This window comes from Hordeum vulgare, chromosome 7H (assembly GCF_904849725.1).
Source record: "Hordeum vulgare subsp. vulgare chromosome 7H, MorexV3_pseudomolecules_assembly, whole genome shotgun sequence".
In the NCBI taxonomy this organism is placed as follows: domain Eukaryota; kingdom Viridiplantae; phylum Streptophyta; class Magnoliopsida; order Poales; family Poaceae; genus Hordeum; species Hordeum vulgare.
Window position 1 is genome coordinate 243,168,055 of NC_058524.1, and position 26,736 is coordinate 243,194,790.

At 45.7% G+C, this 26,736-nt stretch overlaps 1 non-coding gene across 1 annotated transcript; it reads right to left on the reverse strand.

Moving 5' to 3' along the window:
- Positions 1 to 9,440: 9,440 nt before the first annotated feature.
- Positions 9,441 to 9,558, reverse strand: LOC123414530. The gene has a single exon (XR_006614467.1). It is a non-coding gene; the product is annotated as a small nucleolar RNA snoR104 (small nucleolar RNA).
- Positions 9,559 to 26,736: the final 17,178 nt, after the last annotated feature.

Genomic DNA, 26,736 nt, shown 5'->3' on the forward strand with positions numbered 1-26,736 from the left:
TCAATCATCTCTTTTGTTTTCCACAATTGTTACAACTCACGTGGTACTCATGGTGTCAAAGTTTTAGCTGGACACAGAGGAAGATAGGGGCTTATAGTTTTGCCTCCCAACGATTTACCTCACGGGTAAAGTCAACAACAATAAAGCATGATTACTCAACTCCAAGTTGATATATGAATATAGATCTTTCCCAAGCATGTGACGGTAGCGAAGACAAAGGTAAAAAAGGAATTGGTGAAGATCACCATGACTCTTACAAGGGTAAAAAGTAAAGGTACAAGATAGGCCCTTCGCAGAGGGAAGCAGAGGTTGTCATGCGCTTTTGAGGTTTTGAATGCGTGTCCTCTTAGTGCGGAGGAACGTCACTTTATATTGCCTCCTGTGATAAAGAACTTTATTACGCAGTCTGTCGCTTTTATGTCTCCCTCATCACAGGTTCGTACAAAGTTTATTTTCCACACACTAATAGATAATACATATTAGAGAGCAATTTATATTGCTTGCACCGATGACAACTTACTTGAAGGATCTTATTCAATCCATAGGTAGGTATGGTGGACTCTCATGGAAAAACTGGGTTGGAGGTTTATGGATGCACAAGTAGTATCTCTACTTGGTGCGGGAGTTTTGGCTAATATGAGGTGGAAGCAATCATCACATGTCAAGGGATCTCTAATCATATAACATTGTTTGGAACCAAGCAAACACAATTCATTATGTTGTCATCCTTGTCCAACATCTACTCCTAGGCATGTAATAGTTTGGTGAGTGCTCACAATTGTAAAAAGTGTCTAAGATGATATATTTATATGTGAACCTCTCTTTCCTTATTACTTCTTATTAATTGCAACAATGACTGAGGTCTATGTTGATTTATTCTCAACAAGTTCCAATCATCATAGTGTCATAATTGAAGTTATCACTTTCCATAAGATCGTCTCATGATCTTTCATGCCATCGTTCTTTTCATACTATTGATCATGGCACAAAGCAAAGCCCTTAACTAAGACACTCTTTATTATATAACTTGTAAGCTCGAATACATCGGGGGAGAGACAAAAGCAAAAGACTCAAACTAAAAACTAAAGACTTATTCCTCTAAAAGAAGAAATAAAAACTGAAAAGGAAAGAACTAAAACAAAGGTAAAAGCAAAATATATAAAGGTGATACGATACCAGCGCAACTCCCCCATGCTTGGCAGAAGCCAAGGGGATTGCCCATACCAATTCTTAGTTGTCTTCCTTTGGTGGTGATGGTGGTGTTGTTGGAGTAGTCTGATCCTCCGTCTTCCAAGGCATAGATGCTCCATCATGGCAGGATGAACGAGTAGCCGGAATCCTCAAATCTGCAGCCAACCTTATTGATTTAAATCTGTACTCATACTCACAGTTTTGATTCTGTAGGTCATAGATCTGGCCCTGAAGTTGTTCAACCCTATCGTAAAGCCTAGAGAGGTGTTTCCCAATATTAATGGCATCCATCTTGTGATTGCTAGTGAACTCCGTGATCATCGTGTGGTTGGCGTTGAGTCCACGCTCAACCATCCCTTGGCACTTGAAGACTTGTTGCTCCATTGCTTCGAGCCTCGTCTCCACGCTTTCGGTCTTCTTAGGCCCTTCAACATCACACATGTGCAACATCCCCTTGCTCAATTGATAGATTGAGGGTGTTTCAGCACTTCCGTGAGGTAGGGATTGATGACCTTCTCGAAGATCTTGTCCTTAGGAGCGTTTGGGGAAGTCATGATGATCTAGATGTGCGGCAGAAACAAGCCCGAAACGAAAACAGAGGAAAACTACGCGATACGGAGATCAAAACCTTCGGGCGACTATATATTGATTTTTTCTAGGCCAGAAGGAGTCCTCCGCAAGAAAACGGAGTCCGGGAGGCACACGAGGTGCCCACAAGCTTGCCCACCACCACCAGGGGGGGTGGTGGCAGAGTGGGCCCTTGTGGCTGCCTCGTTTGCTCTCCGGACTACTTTTTATTTTTCTAATTTTCCAAAAATTCCAAAACTGAGAAATTTCCTATTGGAAAAGCATCGGAGTCCAATTTCTTGCCGAAATAGATACACCTTCGTTTTCAAGGTCTGAAATAGGCTGATAAACATCCCTTATGTACTCCTCTGGAGTTATAACATTGATGATATTGGTCTCAACATTTATGGGAGTACCAGAGATGTAATGCTTGATTCTTTGCCCATTTACCACTCTAGGAAAATTTCCTTCCGTGTTATTGATTTTGATGGCACCGGAACGATATACTTCCTCGACAACATAGGGACCTTCCCATTTAGAGAGAAGCTTGCCTGCAAAGAATGTCAAACGAGAATTGTATAGCAAGACATAATCACCTACATTGAACTCTCGTTTCTGTATTCGTTTGTCGTGCCATCTCTTAACCTTTTCCTTGAACAACCTGGCATTCTCATATGCCTAGGCTCTCCATTCATCCAATGAGCTGATATCAAACAACCGCTTCTCACCGGCAAGTTTGAAATCAAAGTTGAGCTCTTTAATTGCCCAATAAGCTTTGTGTTCCACCTCAAGAGGTAAATGACAAGCCTTACCGTAAACCATTTTATACGGTGACATGCCCATGGGATTCTTATAAGCAGTCCTATAAGCCCATTGTGCATCGTCAAGTTTGCTAGACCAGTTCTTTCGAGATCTATTGATGGTCTTTTGTAGGATCAACTTGATCTCCCTATTACTTAACTCAACTTGACCACTGGACTGAGGATGATAAGGAGATGCAACTCTATGGTTGACATCATACTTAGCTAGCATCTTGCGGAAAACACCATGAATGAAGTGTGAACCGCCATCAGTCATCAAGTATCTAGGGACTCCAAATCTTGGGAATATGACTTCTTTAAGCATCTTAATAGAGGTGTGGTGATCAGCATTTTTAGTGGGGATAGCTTCTACCCACTTAGTAACGTAATCCACAACAACTAAGATGTGAGTGTTCCCATTGGAACTCGGGAAGGGTCCCATATAATCAAAGCCCCAGACATCAAATGGTTCAATGACAACTGAATAGTTCATAGGCATTTCTTGACACTTGCTGATGTTCCCTATCCTTTGGCATTCGTCACAAGACAAGAAAAACTTACGGGCATCCTTGAAGAGAGTGGGCCAATAGAAACCTGATTGCAATACCTTATGGGCAGTTCTATCTCCAGCATGGTGTCCTCCTTAGGCTTCCGAATGACACTTCTGCAGGATCTGTCCCTGTTCATGTTCATGCACACAACGTCTAATAACACCATCTACTCCTTCCTTATAAAGGTGAGGATCATCCCAAAAGTAGTGTGTCAAATCAAAGAAGAATTTCTTCTTTTGTTGATAGGTGAAACTGGGTGGTACGTATTTGGCTACGATATAGTTTGCATAATCGGCATACCACGGTGCACTAAGTGAAGTGCGGATGACATTTAATTGCTCATCAGGAAAGCTGTCGTCAATTGGTAGTGGGTCATCAAGGACATTCTCTAGCCTAGACAAGTTATCTGCTACAGGATTGTCAGCACCCTTTCGGTCAACGACGTGCAAATCAAATTCCTGTAGCAGGAGAACCCATCTGATCAGCCTAGGCTTAGCGTCCTTCTTCTGCATGAGGTACTTAATAGCAACATGATCAGTGTGAATAGTGACTTTGGAGTCAACTATGTAAGATCTGAACTTTTCACATGCAAACATGACTGCTAAAAATTCCTTCTCCGTAGTGGCATAGTTTCTTTGGGCACTGTCTAGAGTTTTACTAGCGTAGTGAATGACATTCAACTTCTTGTCAACTCTTTGTCCTAGAACAACACCAACAACATAATCACTATCGTCACACATGATTTCAAAGGGCAAGTTCCAGTCAGGTGGTTGAACAATAGGTGCGGTTATCAAAGCCTTCTTAAGTATTTCAAAGGCTTCCTCACAATCCTCATCAAAAACAAATGGAACATCCTTCTGCAAGAGGTTGGTAAGAGGCCTAGAAATTTTAGAGAAGTCTTTAATGAACCTTCTATAGAAACCAGCATGACCTAAGAAACTTCGTATACCTCTGATCTCTGTGGGGCAAGGCATTTTCTCAATTGCATCAACCTTAGCCTTATCAACTTCAATGCCTCTTTCAGAGATTTTGTGTCCTAAGACGATACCTTCATTAACCATAAAGTGGCACTTCTCCCTATTCAAGATGAGGTTGGTTTCTTCGCATCTCTGTAAGACTCGATCAAGGTTGCTGAGGCAATCATCAAAGGAAGACCCGTAAACGGAGAAGTCATCCATGAAAACCTCGACAATCTTTTCACAAAAGTCAGAGAATATAGGCATCATACATCTTTGGAAGGTGACATGTGCATTACATAAGCCAAAAAGCATACGTCTATAGGCAAAGGTACCGAAAGGGCAGGTGAAAGTGGTTTTCTCTTGATCAGATTGTGCAACAGGTATTTGCGAGAAACCTGAATAACCGTCTAGAAAGCAGAAGTGTGTGTGTTTTGATAGCCTTTCTAGCATTTGGTCGATGAACGACGAAGGATAATGATCTTTCCTGGTTGCCTTGTTCAGTTTCCGGAAGTCTATCACCATTCTATAGCCGGTAATAATCCTTTGTGGGATCAGTTCATCCTTATCATTAGGAACGACGGTGATACCTCCCTTCTTAGGTACGCAATGTACTGGACTTACCCAATCACTATGAGCAACAGGATAAATGATTCCTGCTTCCAGAAGCTTTAATATTTATTTTCTAACGACCTCTTTCATCTTAGGATTTAATCTCCTTTGATGATCAACAACTGGTTTAAAGTCAGGATCGGTTTTAATCTTGTGCTCACATAGAGTAGGACTAATACGCTTTAGATCATCAAGAGTATATCCAATAGCAGCGCGGTGCTTCCTAAGAGTTTTTAGTAACTTCTTCTCTTCGCGCTCTAAGAGGAGAGCACTAATAATGACATGATATATCTCCTTCTCATCAAGATAGGCATACTTAAGAGTATCAGGCAACTGTCTAAGCTCGAACACAGGATCACCCTTTGGTGGGGGAGGATCCCCAAGCAGTTCAACAGGCAGATTATTCTTGAGAATAGGATGTTGTTCTAAGACAATTCTATCTATCTCATCTCTCTCCTCCATATGCATATCATTTTCATGCTCAAGCATATATTGCTCTAAAGGATCCGTAGGAGGTATGGCAATAGAGGCAAGAGCAATGATTTCATCTCTACCAGAAGACTCTCTTTCATGGGTTTGCTTACCAAACTTGGAGAAGTTAAATTCATGAGACACACCCTCGAAACTTACTGTGACAGTCTGCTTAATGCAATCAATGTGAGCATTGACAGTGTTGAGAAAGGGTCTACCAAATATGATGGGACAAAAGCTATCTTGTGCAGTAGCAAGGACGAGGAAATCAGTAGGATACTTCGTCTTACCACACAGGACTTCTACGTCTCTCACAATTCCCAGAGGGCAGATAGTGTCTTTATTAGCTAGCGTGATAGTGACATCAATGGGTTCTAAGCCAACAGGTGCAATCTCATCTTTGATTTCATCATATAGAGAACGGGCTATTGCACTAACACTAGCTCCCATATCACATAAACCATGATAACAGTGATCTCCTATCTTAACAGAAACAACGGGCAGGCCAACTACAGGTCCGTGCTTGTCTTTCGCGTGAGGTTTAGCAATTCTAGCGGAGTCCTCACATAATTTAATAACATGCCCGTCTATGTCTTCGACTAAGAGATCTTTTATAATAGCAACACTAGGTTCAACTCTAATCTCCTCAGGGGGTGCAAGTGGTCTAATGTAACCCCTACGTATCACAGTTGGAGCTTTAGAATAATCCTTCATCCTAGCAGGGTATGGTGGTTTCTCAGTGTAAGCACAAGGAACAACAGGATCACTAAAAGCTATGATTTTCTCCTCAACTAGATTGGTTTTGGCTATGTTGCTTTCTACAGGAGGATGATATTTAAACCACTTCTCTTTGGGAAGATCAACATGAGCAGCAAAAGATTCACATAGAGAAGCTACTATCTCAGAGTCAAGTCCATACTTAGCGCTAAAATCTCTAGAAGTGTTTATCTCAACAAAAGTTTTAACGCAATCAAACTGGAAATTCATACCTGACTTCTAACCTTCCTCCAGCTCCCAATCTTCAGAGTTGCGTTTGATTCTCTCCAATAAATTCCACTTGTGATCAATATCCTTCTTCATAAAAGAACCGACACAAGAAATGTCAAGCATGGTACGATCTTCATGAGAAAGCCGAGCATAAAAGTTTTGAGTGATGATTTCTCTCGAGAGCTCATGATTGGGGCATGAATACAACATTGATTTTAGCCTCCCCCAAGCTTGAGCTATGCTTTCCCTGTCACGAGGCCAAAAGTTATAAATAAAGTTCCGATCACGATGTACTAAATGCATAGGATAGAACTTTTGATGAAATTCCAATTTCAACCGATTGTAGCCCCATGATCCAGCATCATCACATAGCCTATACCATGTCAACGCCTTATCCTTCAAAGATAAAGGAAAGACTTTCTTATTTACCTCATCCTCGGGCAAACCTGCAAGCTTAAATAAACTACAAACTTCATCTACATAAATTAGATTGAAGTCTGGATGTGAAGATCCATCTCCTGTAAAAGGATTAGCCAGCAGTTTCTCAAGCATACCCAAAGGAATTTCATAAAAGATATTTTCAGTAGGTACCTCAGGTTGAGGAGCAACTCCTCGTGCTTCCGTTCGTGGTGAAGATACCCCGAACAAACTCCTCAAATGAAGAGTTTCCATAGTGACAAGTGACAATAAATTTCAGCACAATATATAAATGTTTCCTTACCAATTTCCGCTTACCAAAGGCGCTTCACTCCCCGGCAACGGCGCCAGAAAAGAGTGTTGATGACCCACAAGTATAGGGGATCAATCGTAGTCCTTTCGATAAGTAAGAGTGTTGAACCCAACGAGGAGCAGAAGGCTGTGATAAACGGATTTCAGCAAGGTAATAACTACAAGAACTGAAAGTAGCGGTAACACGTGATTGTGTAGCAAGGTGAAACGTAGCAAGCAAAGAGTAACAAGTAACAAGTAGTAGCAACAGTGAAGCAAGTGTCCCAATCCCTTTTGCAGCAAGGGAAAAGCCCGAACAAAGTCTTATAGGAGCAAAAACGCTCCCAAGGACACACGGGAATTTCTGTCATGCTAGTTTCATCATGTTCATATGATTCGCGTTTGTTACTTTGATAGTTTGATATGTGGGTGGACCGGCTCTTGGGCACTGCCCTTACTTGGACAAGCATCCCACTTATGATTAACCTCTCTCGCAAGCATCCGCAACTACAAAAGAAGAATTAAGACAAAGTCTAACCATAGCATTAAACTAGTGGATCCAAATCAGCCCCTCACGAAGCAACACATAGACCGGGGTTTAAGCTTCTGTCACTCCAGGAACCCATCATCTACTTAATACTTCCCAATGCCTTCCTCTAGGCCCAAATATGGTGAAGTGTTATGTAGTCGACGTTCACATAACACCACTAGAGGAAAAACAACATACAACATATCAAAATACCGAACGAATATCAAATTCACATGACTATTATTAACATGACTTATCCCATGTCCTCAGGAACAAAAGTAACTACTCACAAGACATAATCATAATCATGACCAGAGGTGTAATGAATAGCATCAAGGATCTGAACATAAACTCTTCCACCAAGTAATCAACACTACTAGCAACCTTACAAGTACCAATCGGAGCCGTGAGACGGAGATTGATTACAAGAGATAAACTAGGGATTGGAGAGGAGATGGTGCTGATGAAGATGTTGATGAAGATGCCTCCCCTCCGACGAGAGGAGTGTTGGTGATGACGATGGCGACGATTTCCCCCTTCGGGAGGGAAGTTTCCCCGACAGGATCGTCCTGCCGAAGCTCTAGATTGGATCTGCTCAAGTTCGGCCTCGTGGCGGCGGCGAAACCACGAAAAAGCTCTCGATTGATTTTTTCCAGACCAGGCCGCTTCATATAGCAAAAGAGGGGGGCTAGTGGGCCTTCAGGCAGGCCACAAGCCTGCCGTGCACCACCAGGGGGGTGGTGGCGGTGGGCAAGCTTGTGGGGTCCTGGTGCCCCCCCCTCCGGTAGTTCTTTCGCCCAGTATTTTTAATATATTCCAGAAAAAATCCACGTAAATTTTCAGGGCATTTGGAGATGTGCAGAATAGTGGACTAGGATTTGCTCCTTTTCCAGTCTAGAATTCCAGCTGCCTGAATTCTCCCTCTTCAAATAAACCTTGCAAAATAAGAGAGAAAAGGCATAAATATGGTACCACAAGTAATATAACAGCCCAAAAACAATAAATATCAACATGAAAGCATGATGCAAAATGGACGTATCAACTCCCCCAAGCTTAGACCTCGCTTGTCCTCAAGCGAAAACCAAGTTCCATAAACATGTCCACATGTTGAGGGACGAAGGTGTCGATAAAACATAACACGGACATGTGGGCATCATGATCACACATAGAACAACAATACATCATAAAGATTCTTATGCGAAAGTAACAATTCCTTCACAAAGCAAAGCATGAAGCAAAAACCTTATCGAGAAGTAACCAACAATAGTCCATAGTCATTGAAGCAATTGCAATTTATCACAACATCAGAAAGAGTCAAATAAGAGCTTGTAAGGCAAACCCACATACTCAATCATCTCTTTTGTTTTCCACAATTGTTACAACTCACGTGGTACTCATGGTGTCAAAGTTTCAGCTGGACACATCTGGACACGTGGTACAACATGAAAGCATGATGCAAAATGGACGTATCACAGAGCATGATAAACAATCATGACCAAATAAACGTTGCACAACACATAAAACTCCCACCTACTCATAAAAGTTGAACAATCATGATCAATGTGCCATGCCGTGTGCCACGACGGGTCACAATCGTCATGAACAACATGACCGCACACCTGTCCGCAAACATCCGTGTAACCACGAGGGTCGGCTCTGATACTAACTTGTAATGCCCCGGACACACCCGCTGGCGGTCTTTACTCTTGGCGGGATCTAGACTAGCCCCACATATCAATACTAGTCTTTTCTGCGCACTCTGTCCTCACTCGTGCGCACCCGGGATCAACTTCCCAGTCTATCACCCATCCTATAACTACTCCAAGCCTTGCACGCTTAACCTGGGAGTTCTGTTCGAATGAGCTCCCGAAAAAGAAGGAAATCCTTATTGATATGAGTATTTTATCATCCCTAATAAGCCAGGCTATCATAGAAACCCCTTGGTTGTGTAGATCACAAGGAATAAGCTAGAGCTATCGTACACACGAAAACAAACAAGGGATGTTCTCCTCAAGAAACCATAACTGAACGTTGAACTAAATCCATTTATGTGGTCACAAACAACGACGAAGCTGTCTTATCATTTGAGACTTGTAGAACTTGCTAACAATACCACAAGCAGGAAATGATAGTTTTACTCTAGGAAGACTGTATCGGGCATGCACCTTATCTTTTGGATGCTACCATTCTTTTTCTTCCATACAATAAACAGTTGGGCGTGCACACACAACAGGATGCAACCTACTTCTTCAAAGGATAACATTTTGAGGCACATTCCACACACTATCTACTAAATGCGTTCCTTTATATACTTAAAGTGAATAATCTATCTACTTGCTTAGTCAATGGATGCTATTCAGTTCAATCAACTTGGCTTAATAAAAGAAATGAGGAGATGACATGACTTTTAGATGCACAAATAAACAACGAAAGCACTTCAATATTTCACTTGTATAGTGTTTTGATGAATTTAACGCGCTTCAGTCTCAAACCTCCTTTTGGATCAAGAAACCCTAAAGTAAACTGAATTAAGACATACTCTACTGCGCTTGTGAAGGAAAAGAACCGCCCCTGTATTCTACTCGCGTATGGGCACACACTACGAATCATCCAAGTCATGGGACCGGAACTGCGTTCACGACAACATCATCTTCCAATCGAGATAGGGAGAGAGGGAGAGGGAGAGGGAGAGGGAGAGGGAGAGGGAGAGAGAGAGAGAGAGTCTTACTGGTGGCGGCCTGGAGTGGGCGTTCGAACAATGATGCCTGGAGGGGGGCGGCAAGGACGGGTGGGGGGGGGGGAGGGGGGGGTCTCCGCTGGTGGCGTGAGGTCGAGGTCGCACGAGGACGTGCGGGGAGGTCTCCGGCGGGCGACGACGACGACACATGAGCGGGGGAGAGGGGGAGTGGAGGGAGAGGGCGAGTTAGGAAAATTTTGAACCGGGTTAACTAAACATAGTAGTAGCGCTAATTTAGTACCAGCGCTACTGCTAACTTGGTAGTAGCACTCGTACTAATCCAACGCTACTACTAACAGCTGTAGGACATATAGGAGTAGCGTTGGTTTAGTACCATCGCTACTGCTAACTTAGCAGTAGCGCTAGTACCAATCCATCGCTACTACTAACATTTTTTTCTTTATTTATTTTATTACTTTCTTTTATTATTTTTCTTCATTATTTTCTTTTTCTTACTTTCTTTTCTTTTTCTTTTTTTCCTTTAGTTTTTTGTTTACTATTCCTTTTCTTTTGTATTGCTTTCTCCCTTTTGTTTTTGTTTTTTGTTTGTATCCCGACGGCCTTGCACGCAGTCGACGAGAATGTCTCCCTCCCACACTGCATGGATATTACCGGAACCATGTGTTGTTTCGTACACAAAGTACATACATATATATAAATGATTGTTTCTCAGCTGCGTTAAAGACGTTTCACATTGAGATTCTTCCCTTTCTTGTTCGTTGTCTTGATTCTTCTTTTCCGTCACCATGGAGTATGATGTTTCTTAGGTAATGTAGGCTTGATTCTTATTGTCACGTATGCTTCATCGTCATCGTCATATTCCCTCACCGGGTTGCCATATTGGTCGTAGTCTTCCTCGTTGGCGACTCCATCCATTTCGACGATGTGCCTTATGCCTCTCCTCACGACAACACGACCGGGATTGGTCGGGTCGGTTATGGAGAAGCATTGTGTCACGTGCTTAGAGTGTATCCATGGCTCAGTTTTGGCAATGACGTTAACGTTCATGGTAGCGCTCTTCATGTCGGGTATATACATGGTAGTGAAATACTTGTTTTCTCTTACGATGGCCTTAGCCCACCTGAGATGGAACATCGTTGCATCGTGCATTCCAGCATAGTTAATCTCCCAGATCTCTTCGACCCTTCCTAGAATCGTTCAGTTGTGCCGTTTGAGTCGATCACGCATTCCATCGTCACCCCTGAGTTCTGGTAATCACTGTCCATGTATTTGGACTCCGTGTAGAACGTGTACCCGTTGATATCGTATGCCTCATAGAACGCGAGTTTGGGCGTGGGGCCATGTGCTAAGGAGTGCATGAGAAACCCGTCCGAACTGCCCTCTTCCGGGGATTAGCACGGACTTGCTCTTTGAACCAACGCAAGAAGGTGGCGTTGTGATCTACAGTAACTTCGTCGTCCCTCGTGTGCATCCCCTGATCATGATACTTCTTTGCGATGTTTTCTTTGTGCAGTGTCACATAATCATCTACCACATCTAGGTGTTGTAGCACTACTAAGTTAGCCCTGTCGAAGTCGTCCCGTCGATCCGAGTAGTCCACGTGCAATTCCCTCTGACCGTTGTTGTGACCTTCTCCTCTGAGCCTCCCATGGTGCTTCTTGACGAGAAAACCAACAACAGGGTGTCCGCCGCCGATATAATTCTGGCAAAAGGAGATGTACTCTTGGGTCAGATACCCCTGGACGAGGCTCCCCTCGGGATGGGACATGTTACGAACGAATCCTTTGATGAACCCATTCATCCTGTCGAATGACATCATGCTGTGAAGGAATGTCGGCTCGAGGTTGATGATGTCATCCACGATGTGGACACACACATGCACTATTATGTCAAAGAATGCGGGCGGGAAGTACATCTCAAGCTCACATAGTATGACAACAATCTCTTCCTGTAGCCTTCGGAGCTGCTTCACACCGATGGACTTTCGAGAGATAACATCGAAGAAGTTGCAGAGACTAGTAAGCGTCTCACAGACGTGCTTGTCCATTATCCCTCTAATGGCAACTGGGAGTATTTGGGTCATCATCACGTGATAGTCATGAGACTTCATCCCGCTGAACCTTTTCTTCTTGGTGTCTAGAAATCTTCCTATCTTCCCACAGTAACCGGAACTGACTTTGATTCCCATAAGGCACTTGATGAATTGATCAATCTCCTTAGCACTTAAGGTGAAGCAAGAAGGGGCAACAATTCTCCTCCTTATTGTTGACTTTTCTTCCCCTTGGCCCCGCCACCGTATGCGTCTCCGTCTCCTTCGTTGACTTTTTACGGGGCTTGTGGAGATCGCTCCTGATCTCCAGATCTTCCAAGTCTTTCCTTGCCTTCAGCCCATCCTTGGTCTTATCCGACATGTTCATCACTGTGCAAAGCAAGCTCTCGAGGACATTCTTTGTGATATGCATTTGATCAAGGTAATGAGGCTGTCGTGATTGGTCCAGTACTCCAAGTCCTAGAAAACAGACCTCGTTTTCCATACCTTATGCAGCGGCTCCGACGCCTTTTCCATCTTTCCTGACGTGGGGCACTGTTCCCAGTTATTCAATAGCTCGTTCATTTCATTGCCGCTCCTCTTACGTGGAGGTACTCGATGCTCAGCCAAACCATTGAATAGATCTCCATGTTTTCTCGATGGGTCATCCTTTTCGAGCCATCTACGATGCCCCATGTACATGATTTTCCCAGACCCTCCATCTTTCGTTGATGTAAGCTGCTCAGACGTTGTATCATCCATGCACCTCATGGATCCGCAGTATCCGTGTCATACCTAGCTTGACGTGTACCCATACATGAGATAGTCGTGCACCGTCGTCCTCAGCTCAACTCTCATATATAAATAATCTCTTGTGTTGGCGTCCCATTTCTTGACCGGGGATTTCCATAACTTGTCTAGCTCCTCTTTCAAAAGCCCCATATACAGGTTAATATTATTTCCCGATTATTTCGGCCCTTGAATCAGCATGCTCATGTGTATGTATTTTGTCTTCATGCACTTCCATGAGGGGAGGTTGTATATCCATACAAAGACGGGCCATGTGTTGTGCTTGGTGCTCTGGTTTTCAAACGGATTCATGCCATCGGTACTCGCACCAAGCACGATGTTCCTTGCATCTTCTTTGAAAATTGACATTCGGCGTTGAAAACTCTCCACTTGCTAGCATCTGTGAGGTGTCTCAGCTTCGGATCATCTCGATCATCGGGCTTCTTCCTCTCCGCGTGCCAACGCATGAGCTTTGCTTCCTTAGGATCTACAAAATACCGCTCCAGACGGGGAGTGATCGGAAAGTACAATACAAATTTCTGAGGAGCTTTGCTTCCTGCCTTCTTATATCGAGAAGCATTGCACACTGGACACCTGGTTTTTTCCGCGTGCCCCCCCCGATAAATTATGCAATCATTGATGCATGCATGGTATCTAATGTGCATCAGATCAACATGGCAAATGATTTTCTTGGCCTCCTCGACACTAGTAGGACACAGGTTCCCCATGGGAAGAACTTTATTATGTAGCAGTTTGTCCATTTGTTTTTAGCCTTCGTCTTTAGTAGTTCGAGCATGAAACTCAAGCGGGTCACCTCGGGATCACAACCGTCATACAATGGAGTCTTCGAGTCTACTTCAAGTTGCGACAACTTGGCCTCCTCTCTAGAAACAACTCTATTGCTAGTCGTACTCTTGCGAAGGAGGTCTCGAACATGAGGGTCATGCACGACTAAACTTAGTAGCATCGAAGACTACGGCGTGTCCGTCGCCTCTTCTCCGCCATGTCTGGACTCTTCTTCGCCGTGTCCAGAATCCTCTCTGCCGCCATGTCCGGACTCTTCTCTACCACTGTGTCCGAACTCTTCCCCGCCGCCGTGTCTGGACTCTACCACGTGGCCGTGTCGAGACTCTCCCCCCCGCCATGTCAGGCGCCATCGTCTTTGTGTCGACTGGTCATCTCTTCGTCTAGTCCCATGTCGTTTTCCCTGCCATGTGGACGTCCTCATCATCATATTCACTTATCCATCGAGTATAGCTATCCATGAAACCATTCATGAGCAAGTGCGCCTTCAAACTGCCATGATCAAAAGGATCCAAAATTACGCCTTCTTTGCATCTTGTACACACACATCTAATCCAAGTCCGATTATTAGCGTACATGTCCATCATCGTGGATTGCAAGTATCGCTCTACCTTCCTTCCACTCACCTTCATGACTGCACGGTATAACAAGCAAAAGGGTTATAAACAAAATGCATGCATGCATCAAATTCATATAAAAATTTGGCATGACCTTGCCTAAAAATAGGACATATCAAGTTTTCTCGAAATTCGCCGAAACGGAAATAAATCGACATTTCGGCAAAACATAAGAAACTCACGGGGCATGTCACTCACACAAATCCCTTCATATCGCAAACACACATATTCCCATTATTGAAATGCACAACTTTTTACTCACCTATATCCCAAGAGAGATTGTGCACGGCTAGATAATTAGGGCCTTCGCGACCTATAGGGATCGAAAGTGGATGTCTAAATAGCTAGCTAGATCTAGTTGTTGGGAGGAGAGATGACTCTAGCTAACTAATGGAGAGGGAGAGAGATTATCTAGCTATATCTATATGTATGGAAGGAGGGAGAGCCAAATAAATGTGAACGATAGAGCTAGAAGAGGCCATTTATGGATGAGAATTAGGGTGGAGGGGGGCATTAATGGGGAGAGAAGAGAGGTAGAAGGAAGAGAGAAGAATGGCAATAATGGTGGAGAAGTATCTTAGAGAGGGGAGATGGGAAAGGAGGGGAGAGGGCAAAGGGGGAGGAAGGGGAGAGAGGGTGTGTGTGTGGGTGAAAAGGTTCCACCAGCCACGCGTAGTAGTAGCACTTTTCTGGAGCAGTGCTACTACTAAGTGGGGCCCAATAGCAGTAGCGCTAGTTCCCACCGAGCGCTACTGCTATTGGTCTTAGCAGTAGCACTTTTTCCAAAGACGCGCTACTACTACAACTATCGTTGGTGGGCTCATTGGGTCCCCCTTAACAATATCGCTTTTTGTATTTCCAGCGCTACTACTAAGTCCTTACTTGTAGCACCGGACAAAGTCAGTGCTACTGCTAAGTAGCAGTAGCGCGTGCTAAATTCCAGCGCTACTAATAGTGGTCTACCTATAAGGTTTTTCCTACTAGTGATAGGGGAGGTTCACCGAGGGCCGTCCTTGACCTTGTCTTCTTTGTCACAGAAGTAGATCTTGAAGGCGATGTACCCCGGAGCTAGATGAGTTGGAGGAGGCACCTCACATGTACTTATCTGATTTCAGGGGTAGGTCGACGAGGGCACATACGACATGGGCTTGCTCCATTGCTAGGCACATGCGGTCCAGGCGCCGCTCGACCAAGATAAGGGCTTGGACATCCTGCACGACCTTCTTCTCCGCGGCATGTCGCGACTCCTCAATGCCCTCTCAACGGGTCTTGCCATTAATTTGGTGGCGCTGAGCGCGTCCTACTCCTTGGAGGTTAGGAACAATTTCTTGACGACGCGGATGGCCGTGTCCTCATCAGATCCATATCTCGTTGGCACCATAGTGAATGTGACAAACAAGGAGGACCCATGATGTACCTTGGCCTTCTCATGGTGGGCATGAAACGCTTGGACCTTGGAGTAACCGCCATACCCGGTGCATCCAAGACCATGGTTGTTAGTGTTGGCCTCAAACTCCAAGGCCGACATTGCGGGGACAAACACGAAGTGCCAGTATGGCTGTGACGCCATTGATTTTTTCTCGCTGCCTCGTGATACAACTAGGAGTCCTTTTAAATACCATACATGAGTCATGAGACATGTGAGTTTGATGTATCCCATTTGATATCTCACTTCCGCTTCGGTACAACCCCTTAGACACATCGACAGTTCAGATTAGCCTATACCCCTTCACAAAAAGGGTAGGATGGAAATAAAAATGTATGCACCGTATCGTGCTGCACCGTGCTGTACACACGTGTACGAGTTGGGTCCGCCTGTACGCGCCGCGTGGTACAGTCGCCCGCATTACAGCGACACAGAAAGCCGATACGTTCCCCTCATTAACCGCCATTACTTCGGCGCAAACTGTCGTGGCCATTACTCCGGTGCAGACTGTCGAAGGGTCCTGTCGACCGCCATGGTGGCACGCGCTTTTGCGCGTTGCGTCGATTTGCACATCGCCTCGGTCCACCTACCTTTGCCCCGATCCGCCCGCCTTCGCCGTCAATCCGCCCGCCTTCGCCATCGGTCCAACCACCCTCGGTCACCGCTAATGTCCATCAATGCTTCACCCACCACCGCCGCTCGCCTCCTCCCGCTCGCCCTATATAAACGCCCTGCCCCCCAACGCCTGACTCTACACTCGCTCGCCCCTCTCTCCTTTGCCATCGTCGCCTCCTTTCATCCCTGTCTCGCCCGTCTCCGTCCGTCTCCGGTGATGGATCGCCCCAACCCGACGCTCGAGGAGGCGGACATGCGGTTGGGCCTATAAGGCCAATCACACCATTATATCTACTAGCGGAAGTCTTAGTAAAAAACGGGAACCCATGCCATCAACCTTCACCAACAGGCATTCTGAGTGGGAAGCGTCCTAGATCGCGTGTGCGTCTCCGATGACGAATTGTTCTTCGAACTCCTGTTCCTCCATGTCTGGTCAATAACATAACCAGTGGCAAGCCAATGAGTACTTTGAATGTACTCGCAAACAACCCATGATATGGATATGCAGTTGGTACGATACAAGTGATATGCAACCTTTGTGGAAAGCAAATCTTACTTAAGAATATGCATGGTCAAATACTTGTATGGATATGCATTACGAATTAGATGATAATCTTAAGAACAGGTTTACATATATCAACATATCTGTTGAGGGCTGAACTCTCCAGGTTCACCCGATATGTCAAGTCATTAAACTTGACCATGTCAACTCTTTCATGTCACATGACGAACACACACACACACACACACACACACACACACACACACACTTGGTTTATGCGGAAACGACTGGACGTAGTTTAAGCAGGATTACCCAACTATCCTCAATTGTGGACATGGCGATCCGAATAGTTTTACACTCGGCAGAGGTTGTATGCTGTACCCACGAGATCCGGGAAATTTCCTTGTCATCCACGACTCGCGGTATATATGATACGCGAGATAAGTACCTGATCATTGACTTTCCCCTGACGATACTAGACAAGGAGTTCACTCGATTGGTACCCAGCCCACATGATGTACGTCTTACGAGCACCGACTCTAGACCATATCATCCATGCGGGGACCAACGGTGTTCCCGGAACACGTAAAAACGGCATAGTCGACCTTCCTGGTACAACTCCGTCACGAGAGTGACCACATATCACTCCCGCCACTAGTAATGTGGCTCTTTGCTACTACCGACCAAAGTAATCAACAAAGCCCCGTCCCATAAAGGGGTATCATGGTCGTACATGTAAGGTTGGGACGGTCGACACATCATAAATCTAATCCTGTTTCCGGAACCACTCACACAAAATATACCCGGTGCACCAACCCTCATAAGTGGTCACTTAACTCAACATCACCACCCTCGGGCAGTAGTGGCACCCGACGGGGTTTTCGTAAAACCTTTGATATCAACTTTACCATCATCATGCATATGCTTCTACTATGCGTAGCACTACTGTCTACTTGTCAACATTTTATCAGCGTGGCCCTCATAGGTGGTAGGGCCATGCTCAAATGCAAGGGATCCAGAGGAGCCATCGGTAACATCATATAGATGGTTTACCGAATACTCATGATCATATGCAACGGGAATAATTACTATACATGGCATGCAATAAACATTTTGGTCACGCATGGTCAAAGGGCTCCTTGCCTTGATCAGCTAGGTATCCGGGGTCTTCGGGGTCTTTGGGTCCAAGTCCTTCGTCGAATGCGGAATCTATCGTCGTAATAATAGTAGTAATAATAAGAAGCACATTAAAAACAGAGCACAAACTCACTTTAAAAATATGAACCTATTCTGATAAATCTTATTTATAGTTTTAAAAATATTTGTCTCTGGTTTTGATGAAAAAGGTATTTTTAAAATCCATTTAACAATAGCTAAAGTATTGAAAATTAGCATTTTAATTAAAGCTATGTATAAAAGTTTTTATTAAAATTAGTACAACAGTACTAATAAATTCTACACATTTTTAGAAGAATTATGGTGAAAATATATTTAAATTTGATTAAATATTAAACTCTGTAAAAATCTTTTAGAAACAGAATAAAAAGAAAAAGGAAAAAGGGGGCTGAGCCCTAGCCTGGCTCGGCCAGTGGCTGGGTCGGCCCAAATGTCCAACCGACTAGTTAGCTAGCCAGCAGCCCAGGTGCGCGCACGCCGTGAGGTCAAACCTGACGCGTGGGCCCCTACGACCCGCAGCAGAGAGAAGAGAGAGGGGGAGAGACTGGCCACCGACAGGTGGGGCATGCCTGTCGGGGTCATCTTCCTCGTCTGGACAGAGGGGAGGGGAGGCATGCCGGCGATGATTCTGACGCCCTCGTGGCCGAGCGATGATAGGAATGGAACTGTGGTATCGTCTCTTACCTGCTGGTGGTCGAATGAAAGACAGGGTGGCCCTGGGTCAGTGACGTCAGCTGTGCTTCCCTGGTAGTGGCTCCAGAAAAGTGTTGATCCTGCAATATCTAGTGTTAGCTAGACGAATGCTTATAACAACTAACCTTCTCCTGCAACGGCACCAGAAGAATGCTGCTTGCACTCCCCGGCAATGAAACTGGAAGAATGTTGTTGATGGCCCACCAGCGCGTGGGTTTGCAGCAGTTTTCGAGGGTAGAGTATTCGACCCAAATTTGTAGGTAAGTCTTAGGAGGTGAGAGTATACTCCCAAGTATTAGCAGCTGAATGTGTCAGATTCAACCACACCTGAAAGATTAGTATCTGCAAGCACAATAGTGACAGCGAAGTAGTAACAACAAAGTAGCTGGTATCGGCAGTGTAACGAGCAATAGCGGTGGCAAGGAACAGCAGTAGTGACAACAGTAGCAAGTAGCAATAGTAGCAAGCGACAATAGTAGCAACAGTAGCAGCAGAGCAAGACAAGTAACAACAGTAGCAACAGTAGTAGCAGCAGAGCAGGACAAGTAACAACAGTAGCAACAGTAGTAGCAGCAGTAGCAAGACAAGTAACGGCAGTAGCAACAGTAGTAGCAGCAGAGAAAGACAAGTAACAGCAGTAGCAACAGTAGGACATACTTGTAGGCATTGGGTCGGTGATTTGTTTGGATGATATTCATCATGCAACAGCTATAACACGGAGAGATAAGTGGCTAGCTCCCACTCGTCAATGTGATGTAGGCATGCATTCCGTGTGTCGTCATACGTGCTTAGGGAAAAGAACTTGCATGACATCTATTGTCCATCCCTCCCGTGGTAGCGGGGTCCAAAAGGAAACTACGAGATATTAAGGTTCTCCTTTTAACAAAGAACCGAACCAACGCATTAGCACTTGGTGAACACATGAACTCCTCAAACTATGGTCATCACCAGGAGTGGTTCCGGTTATTGTCACTCCGAGGTTGCCGGATCATAACACATAGTAGGTAACTACAACTTGCAAGATCGGATCTAAAACACACATATATTGGTGACAACATAATAATTTCAGATCTGAAATCATGGCACTCGGGCCCTAGTGACAAGCATTAAGCATGGCAAAGTAGTAGCAACATCAAATCTCAGAACATAGTGGATACTAGGGATAAATCCCCATCAAAACTAACTCGATTACATGATAGATCTCATCCTACTCATCACCGTCCAGCGAGCCTACGATTAGATTACTCACGAACGACGAAGAGCTTCATGGAATTGGAGAGGGAAGAAGGTTGATGATGATGATGGCGACGATTTCCCCTCTCCGGAGCCCAAGACAGACTCCAAATCTGCCCTCCAGATGAAGAACATGTGGTGGCGGCGCCTCCGTATCGAAAATGCGACGAAAACTGCTCGTTTTATTTTTTCTGGGACGAAAGACAACTTATAGAGCTGGAATTGGGGACGGCAGGTTCCTGTGGGCCCCACAAGCCTGCCCACCGCCACCAGGGGGGTGGTGGCGGAGCAGGGGCTTGTGGCCCACTGGCGCACCCCCTCAGGTGGATTCTGGCGCAGGTATTTTTGATATTTTCGAAACTGCTCCCCGTAAATTTTCAGGACGTTTGAAGAACTTTGATTTCTGCACAAAAATAACACCAAGGCAATTCTGCTGAAAACAACGTCAGTCCAGATTAGTTCCATTCAAATCATGCAAATTATAGTCCAAAAAAAGGGCAAAAGAGTTTGGAAAAGTAGATACGTTGGAGACGTATCAGTCACCGGCGAGGACCTGGCCGCGGCAGAGCCGATTCAGGAGGTGGAGGAGATGGGTGCTATGAGCAGGGAAACGCTCGGGGATGAGTTGGAGAAGCTTCCCGAGTTCACTAAGGTCACGGAGGAGGTGAGAGGAGCGCGAGAGATGGCCTATAGCCCGAGATCGGCGGAGCTCCGAAGCGGCGGGGCCTCGGTCGATCTCGAGCACTGGAGCTCTCTGTGCTCGAATGGGGTGGCCAAGGGCTCGATTGAGGGTCTGGAGGAGTGGTGTGAGGTGCTGGAACGAAGGGGAGGGCCTATTTATAGGCCAACAACGGTGCACTGAGCGGGGAAGCTCCGGTGGTTTCACCGTGGCTGCAGGAGAGGAAGAGAGGGATCGGGGTCGATACCACGGTTACACAGACGTGGTTTGGGACCCCAAAGACTTAACGAGAGACAGAGGAGGCTCAGTGCGCGTGTGCTGGAGGGCCACACACAACTGACCGAATTGGGCGCGCGCGGGCACGCGTCGCCCGAGTCAGTAGAGAGGGGGAGGAGGGGCCCTGAGGCTGCCCCGTGTCAGGAGGGTTGTCGGAGACGCGGAGAGACACCGAGGGGAGGTGAGAACCGGTCGGGCCTGGCCTCCCTTGCCTCGGGTGCGCCCTGTAGCGTGCCAGAGCGCGGTTTTGGCATGCCACGACATGGTGGCACACTCTGGGGGTGCTTTGGGTGTGTTTGGCATGTCCGGGGGTTGGGTTAGATGCTTTTTAGCCGTTTGAGAGCCGAGGGTCTCACTGCTGGTCAAAGGAGGTGATTAAAGAGTAGTTGTCAGCCTTGATTCAGAGACTAAATTGGAGATTTTGGCTTACCTACTTGGAACCAGAGAGGGGCCAGTCGTGTGTAGTTGAAGAGTGGCGCTGGCAGCTTGCACTAACAGTTTAATGGGAAGGGAGTGGGTGTAGAGGGTGCTAAGTACTGTTTGACCATTCTGGCTGAAGGTGTTTGATATGGGTTTGGGGTAGATAACCTCCACCAATGATGCTGAAACTTAACAGGTTTGGGTTTTAGGCAAAAGTAGGATGCTCTACCAAATTTGTTCTCCATTGGACAAGTTTGACAGTGTAAACTTGAAAACACCCCCAAATGGACACTTCTCCCTTTTTAAAATAAAATATGGGTAAATTAATCCCCAAAAATCCAATTTTTGGCAAAGTCTCCTCATTTGGGATATTGAGCACTCCTGCAAAGTTTCAGGCCATTTGGACAAACTTTGTTATGTAGAGTTGCTTCAACTTGATTCTGGACACTAAAGGTTTTGGGAGTATTTGGTGAACCAAAATAGCTTGGAATGATGTGAAACTTGGCATGATCACCAAATATAGCTTGGGAAGCATGCTAGAATTTCGTGGGAATTTATTGAGAATACTTCCTTTGGAAATATTCCGAACGGTCAAAATAGACATAATGGGCTTTCAAGGATTAAGTCAAATATTTTGAACATAAATAGGGGTTGAAAATATTATGTATGGAAAATAAATGTCCTCTGAGCGTCTACAATTTTTCTCAGATTTTTCTAACGCAGGAAAATAATATTCCATCCAGATCCATCATTTCTGGACTCAGAAAAGGACATGCAAATAATATAGGAAAATATTTTATAAAATAATTATTTTATAATTTTGACGAGTTATGATAGTGCTAAAATGAGAAATACAATCTTTGGGTGAAGGCACTCCCTTGGAATCACGGACTTGTAGTGCAAACCCAAAGCAAGGTTTTGAAATAATAAACATGAGTGAAGGATCTTTTTTGAAATAACATGTTATAAAAATATTGTTTTTGGATCCACTCATTCAAGCATACATATAAACAATGGCAATCAGGGCACTCATAGCACTTGCTTAAAAAGTTTTAATAAACTCAGAATTTGAAAAGACTACAGTTGAAGTAAGTGAAAACAGGGTGTGACACACCTATCCTCCATACAAGAATCTCGTCCCCGAGATTCCTAAGCTAGGTGCTAAAAAGGTACGGAAATTCAGATCGGAGATAATCTTCACACTCCCATGTCATTTCTGCTTCGGTGTGGTTGCTCCACTGAACCTTGAAGTACTTGATGGTGCGGGTTTTGGTACAATGCTCGGCTTCTTCCAGGATGCGTTTCGGTTTCTCGCGATAAGTGAGATCTGGCTGAAGATCAATGGCTTGATGGTCGATGTCCTTATAAAGATCCATATAGTTCGTCGTTTGAAGGCACTTCCGAAGTTGTGACATGTGGAAGACGTTGTGCACACCCGAAAGTTCCGGAGGTAGCTCCAACTGGTAAGCAACGTCTCCACGCCTCGCCATGATCTTAAAAGGTCCAATGAACATTGGAGCAAGTTTCCCTTTGACATGGAAAACTTGGTTCCCTTGAGAGGTGTGACACGGAGGTACACCTGGTCTCCGGGGTTAAACTCCACTTCTCTGCGATGAGAATCCGCATAGCTCTTCTATCGCGACTTGGCTGCTTTCAGGTGTTCCCTGACAAGTCGTACCTTGTCTTCAGCTTCACGAAGCACGTCTAGCCCGAAAATTAACCCTCCACCGGTTTCGGACCAGTTGAGCGGGATGTGGTACTTCCTTCCATATATAACTTCATACGGGGCCATATGGAGACTGGACCGATAGCTGTTGTTGTATGAGAACTCAACGAATGGCAGACAGTCTTCCCATTTGGTCCGATGTGCCAAGACACATGCGCGGAGCATATCCTCAAGTATCTGATTTACACACTCCGTCTGTCCGCCCATCTTTAAGTGGAAGGCGGTGCTGAAAGAGAGCTTGGTTCCCAGAGCTTCTTGGAACTTCTTCCAGAACCTTGAGGTGAACTGCGTGCTTCGGTCGTACACAATTTCCATGGGAACCCCATGGAGGCTCACAATACGCTCAATGTAGAGACTAGTGAGCTTGTCACCACCATAAGTGGTGCTGACTGGAATGAAGTGAGAGACCTTGGTCAAGTGGTCGACAATGACCCATATGGAGTCATGGCCCCTGCTAGACCTAGGTAGGCCGGTGTCGTAGTCCATGACGACTCTATCCCACTTCCATTCAGGCACTTGGAGTGGTTGAACAGCCCAGCGGGTCGCCGGTGCTTGGCCTTGACTCGCTAGCATACGTCACATTTGGCGATATAGAAGATATTTCCCTTTTCATGCCGTGCCACCAGAATCTTTCCTCGGGGTCTTGATACATCTTGGTCCCACCGGGATGAATGTCGTGGGCTTATTGCAAGATTAAATTCTTGAGTTCAACCTTGTTGGGTACACATAAACGTTTCCCAAACCACACAACTCCTTGTTCATCCACTGAGAATCCTGGGGCCTTGCCTTTATTGATCTTCTTCTTGAAGCCTTTGATGCACCCGTGTCCCTTCTGGGCCTCTTTGATGTCGTCTGCCAGAGTGGGTTTGACTTCGAGGTTAGCTAGGAATCCGAGTTCAACCAGCTGTAACCCGAAGCTCTCCGGCTCGTCATATAGGGCGGGTAGCCTTTCCTTGATCATAGCATTCAAGGTGCAAGCCTTCCAGCTGAAGGCATTGGCCACCACGTTGGCCTTACCGAGGTGGTATTGAATGCTGAAGTCGAAGTCCTTGATCAGCTCCAACCATCTTCGCTGCCTCATATTCAACTCCCTTTGGGTAAAAATATACTTCAGACTCTTGTGGTCGGTGTATATTTCACATCGCTTTCCCAGAAGGTAATGTCTCCATGTCTTCAAACCATGCACTATGGTTGCCAACTCGAGGTCATGAGTGGCGTAGTTTTCATCATGCGGTCGAAGTTGCCGTGACAGATAATCCACGACCCTGCCGTCTTGCATTAGGACGCCACCGAGCCCGATTCTTGAGGCATCACAATATATCATAAACTGCTTGTTGATATCTGGAGTAGCCAGTACCGGGGCGGTGGTCAATCTCTTCTTCAGTTCCTGGAAGCTTTCTTCGCACTCCGGCGTCCATTTGAACTTTTTGCCCTTCTTCAAGAGCTGAGTCATTGGTCGGGCGATGCGGGAGAACCCTTCCATGAACTTGCGGTAGTATCCCGCGAGTCCGAGGAAGCTTCTGACTTCCTTCACATTGATTGGCGATTCCCAGTTGGTTAACGTGGTAATCTTGGAGGGATCGACTGCCAATCTGTTTGCCATCATGGTATGACCCAAGAATCCAACTTCGTGCAGCCATAATTTGCATTTGCTAAACTTGGCATAAAGTTGGTGCTCTCGAAGCTTTTCCAACACTAGCCTCAAGTGTTGCTCATGCTCCTCTTCGGACTTGGAGAAGATTAGTATGTCATCGATCAAGACGAAACGAACTTGTCCAGGTATTCCATGAAGACTTTGTTCATGAGGTACATGAAGTATGCTGGGGCATTGGTCAACCCAAATGACATGACTGTGCATTCGTATAGACCGTACTGGGTCACGAATGCTGTCTTAGGTACGTCCTTGGGTCGAATCTTCAGTTGGTAATATCCAGATCTGAGGTTGATCTTGGAAAATACCTTGGCACCATTTAACTAGTCAAACAAGTATTCAATCTTGGGGAGTGGGTACTTGTTCTTTATCGTGACTCCATTGATGGAACGGTAATCGACGCAGAGCCTAATAGTCCCATCCTTCTTGGACACGAATAGAATAGGTGATCCCCAAGGTGATGCGCTCAGACGGATGAATCCCTTCCTGAGTTGCTCATCCAACTGCTTATTTAACTCTACCATCTCTTCGGATCCCATCCTATAGGGCTTCTTATAGATAGGCCTTGATCTGGGCATGAGCTCCATGATGAACTCGATGTCTCGGTCAGGAGGCATCCCAGGCAGCTCATCAGGAAAGGCATCCGGGTATTCAGAAACTACTGATACTCGGTCCAACAATTCTTCCGAAAGGCAATTAACCTAAGGGACTTGAGTGGAGGTAGGTTCAGGGACATACTTGACTTTGACCCCTTGGTCACTTGTCATGATAATAGCCCTTTTGGCGTAGTCCAGTATGCTTTGGTGCCTGGCCAACCAATCCATACGAAGGATCACGTCCAAGCCTTGCGACTTAAGGATGATGAGATCTGCTATGAAGCTTATCCAATTGATGTTGATCCCAACTCCTCTACATCCTAGGTTGGTCCTTAGCACTGCTCCCAGGGTATGTACTGCCATTTGCCCATTAAGGAGGGTAGGCTTCAAACCACACTTTGCAACAAACTTTTGGGTGACAAAAAAATGCAAAGCACCACAATCAAACAGTACTATTGCTCGGGTGGAGTTGACAAGGAACGTACCCAGAATGCAGTCCGGGTCCTCCTAGGCTTCTTCTGCGAAGATGTGATTCACACGTCCCCGACTATGGTACTGCTGGTTGCGGGCAGCCTGGTTCCGGCTTGGTGCTCGATGACCTTGTCCTTGGTTAGGCGCATTGGGGCACGGTGCATCGGGCTTCTTGTTGGGGCATTGCTTGGAGTTGTGCCCAGTGACCACATCCAAAGTAGGTAACCTGCCCTGGAATGTTGTGCTTGACCCCACTATTGTTTGGCGGATTGACCGTTGGCTTGGGGTTGGCATGCTGCTGGGGCTAATAGTTCTGACGAAACGTAGGTGCCTTGTATTGCTCTTGCTGATAGCCAGGTCTCGCCAGGGCGGATTGCCACAGACATGCCTTCTGGTTACTAGAACCTCCATTGCCCATCAGCTTACGCTTGCGGGTGTCATCCATTGCTCGACGCTTATCCTCCAGCATGAGGGCTTTGTTTACCAGGTCGTAGAAGGTTCGACATTCACAGACAACAATTTTGTACTGAAGCGACTGCTGAAGTCCTTCCATGAAGCATTCCACCTTTGCGGCTTCAGTGTTGACGTCTTCTGGTGCATATCTTGACAAAAGGTTAAACTTTTGCAGGTACTCCTTGACTGTTCCACGGCCTGCCTCAGAGCTCGGAATTCCCTCTTCTTAATGGTCATCATTCTAAGGGGAATTTGAGCGGCGTGGAATCCTTCCTTCAAGACAGTCCAAGTGATAGCCTGCCCGTCCCGCATAATTTGGAACCCGTCCCACCAAGCCCTGGCCGTGCCTGCGAGATAGTGAGAAGCATAAAGGACTTTCTTACGGTCGTCGGTGCATTTAACCAGTGCGAGGAGGGCTTCGATGGTGCGGATCCATTCATCATCATCCAAGAGTTCAGTTGTCTCTGTGAATATGGGAGGCGTAGTCCTCATAATCTCAGACAGAGTGGA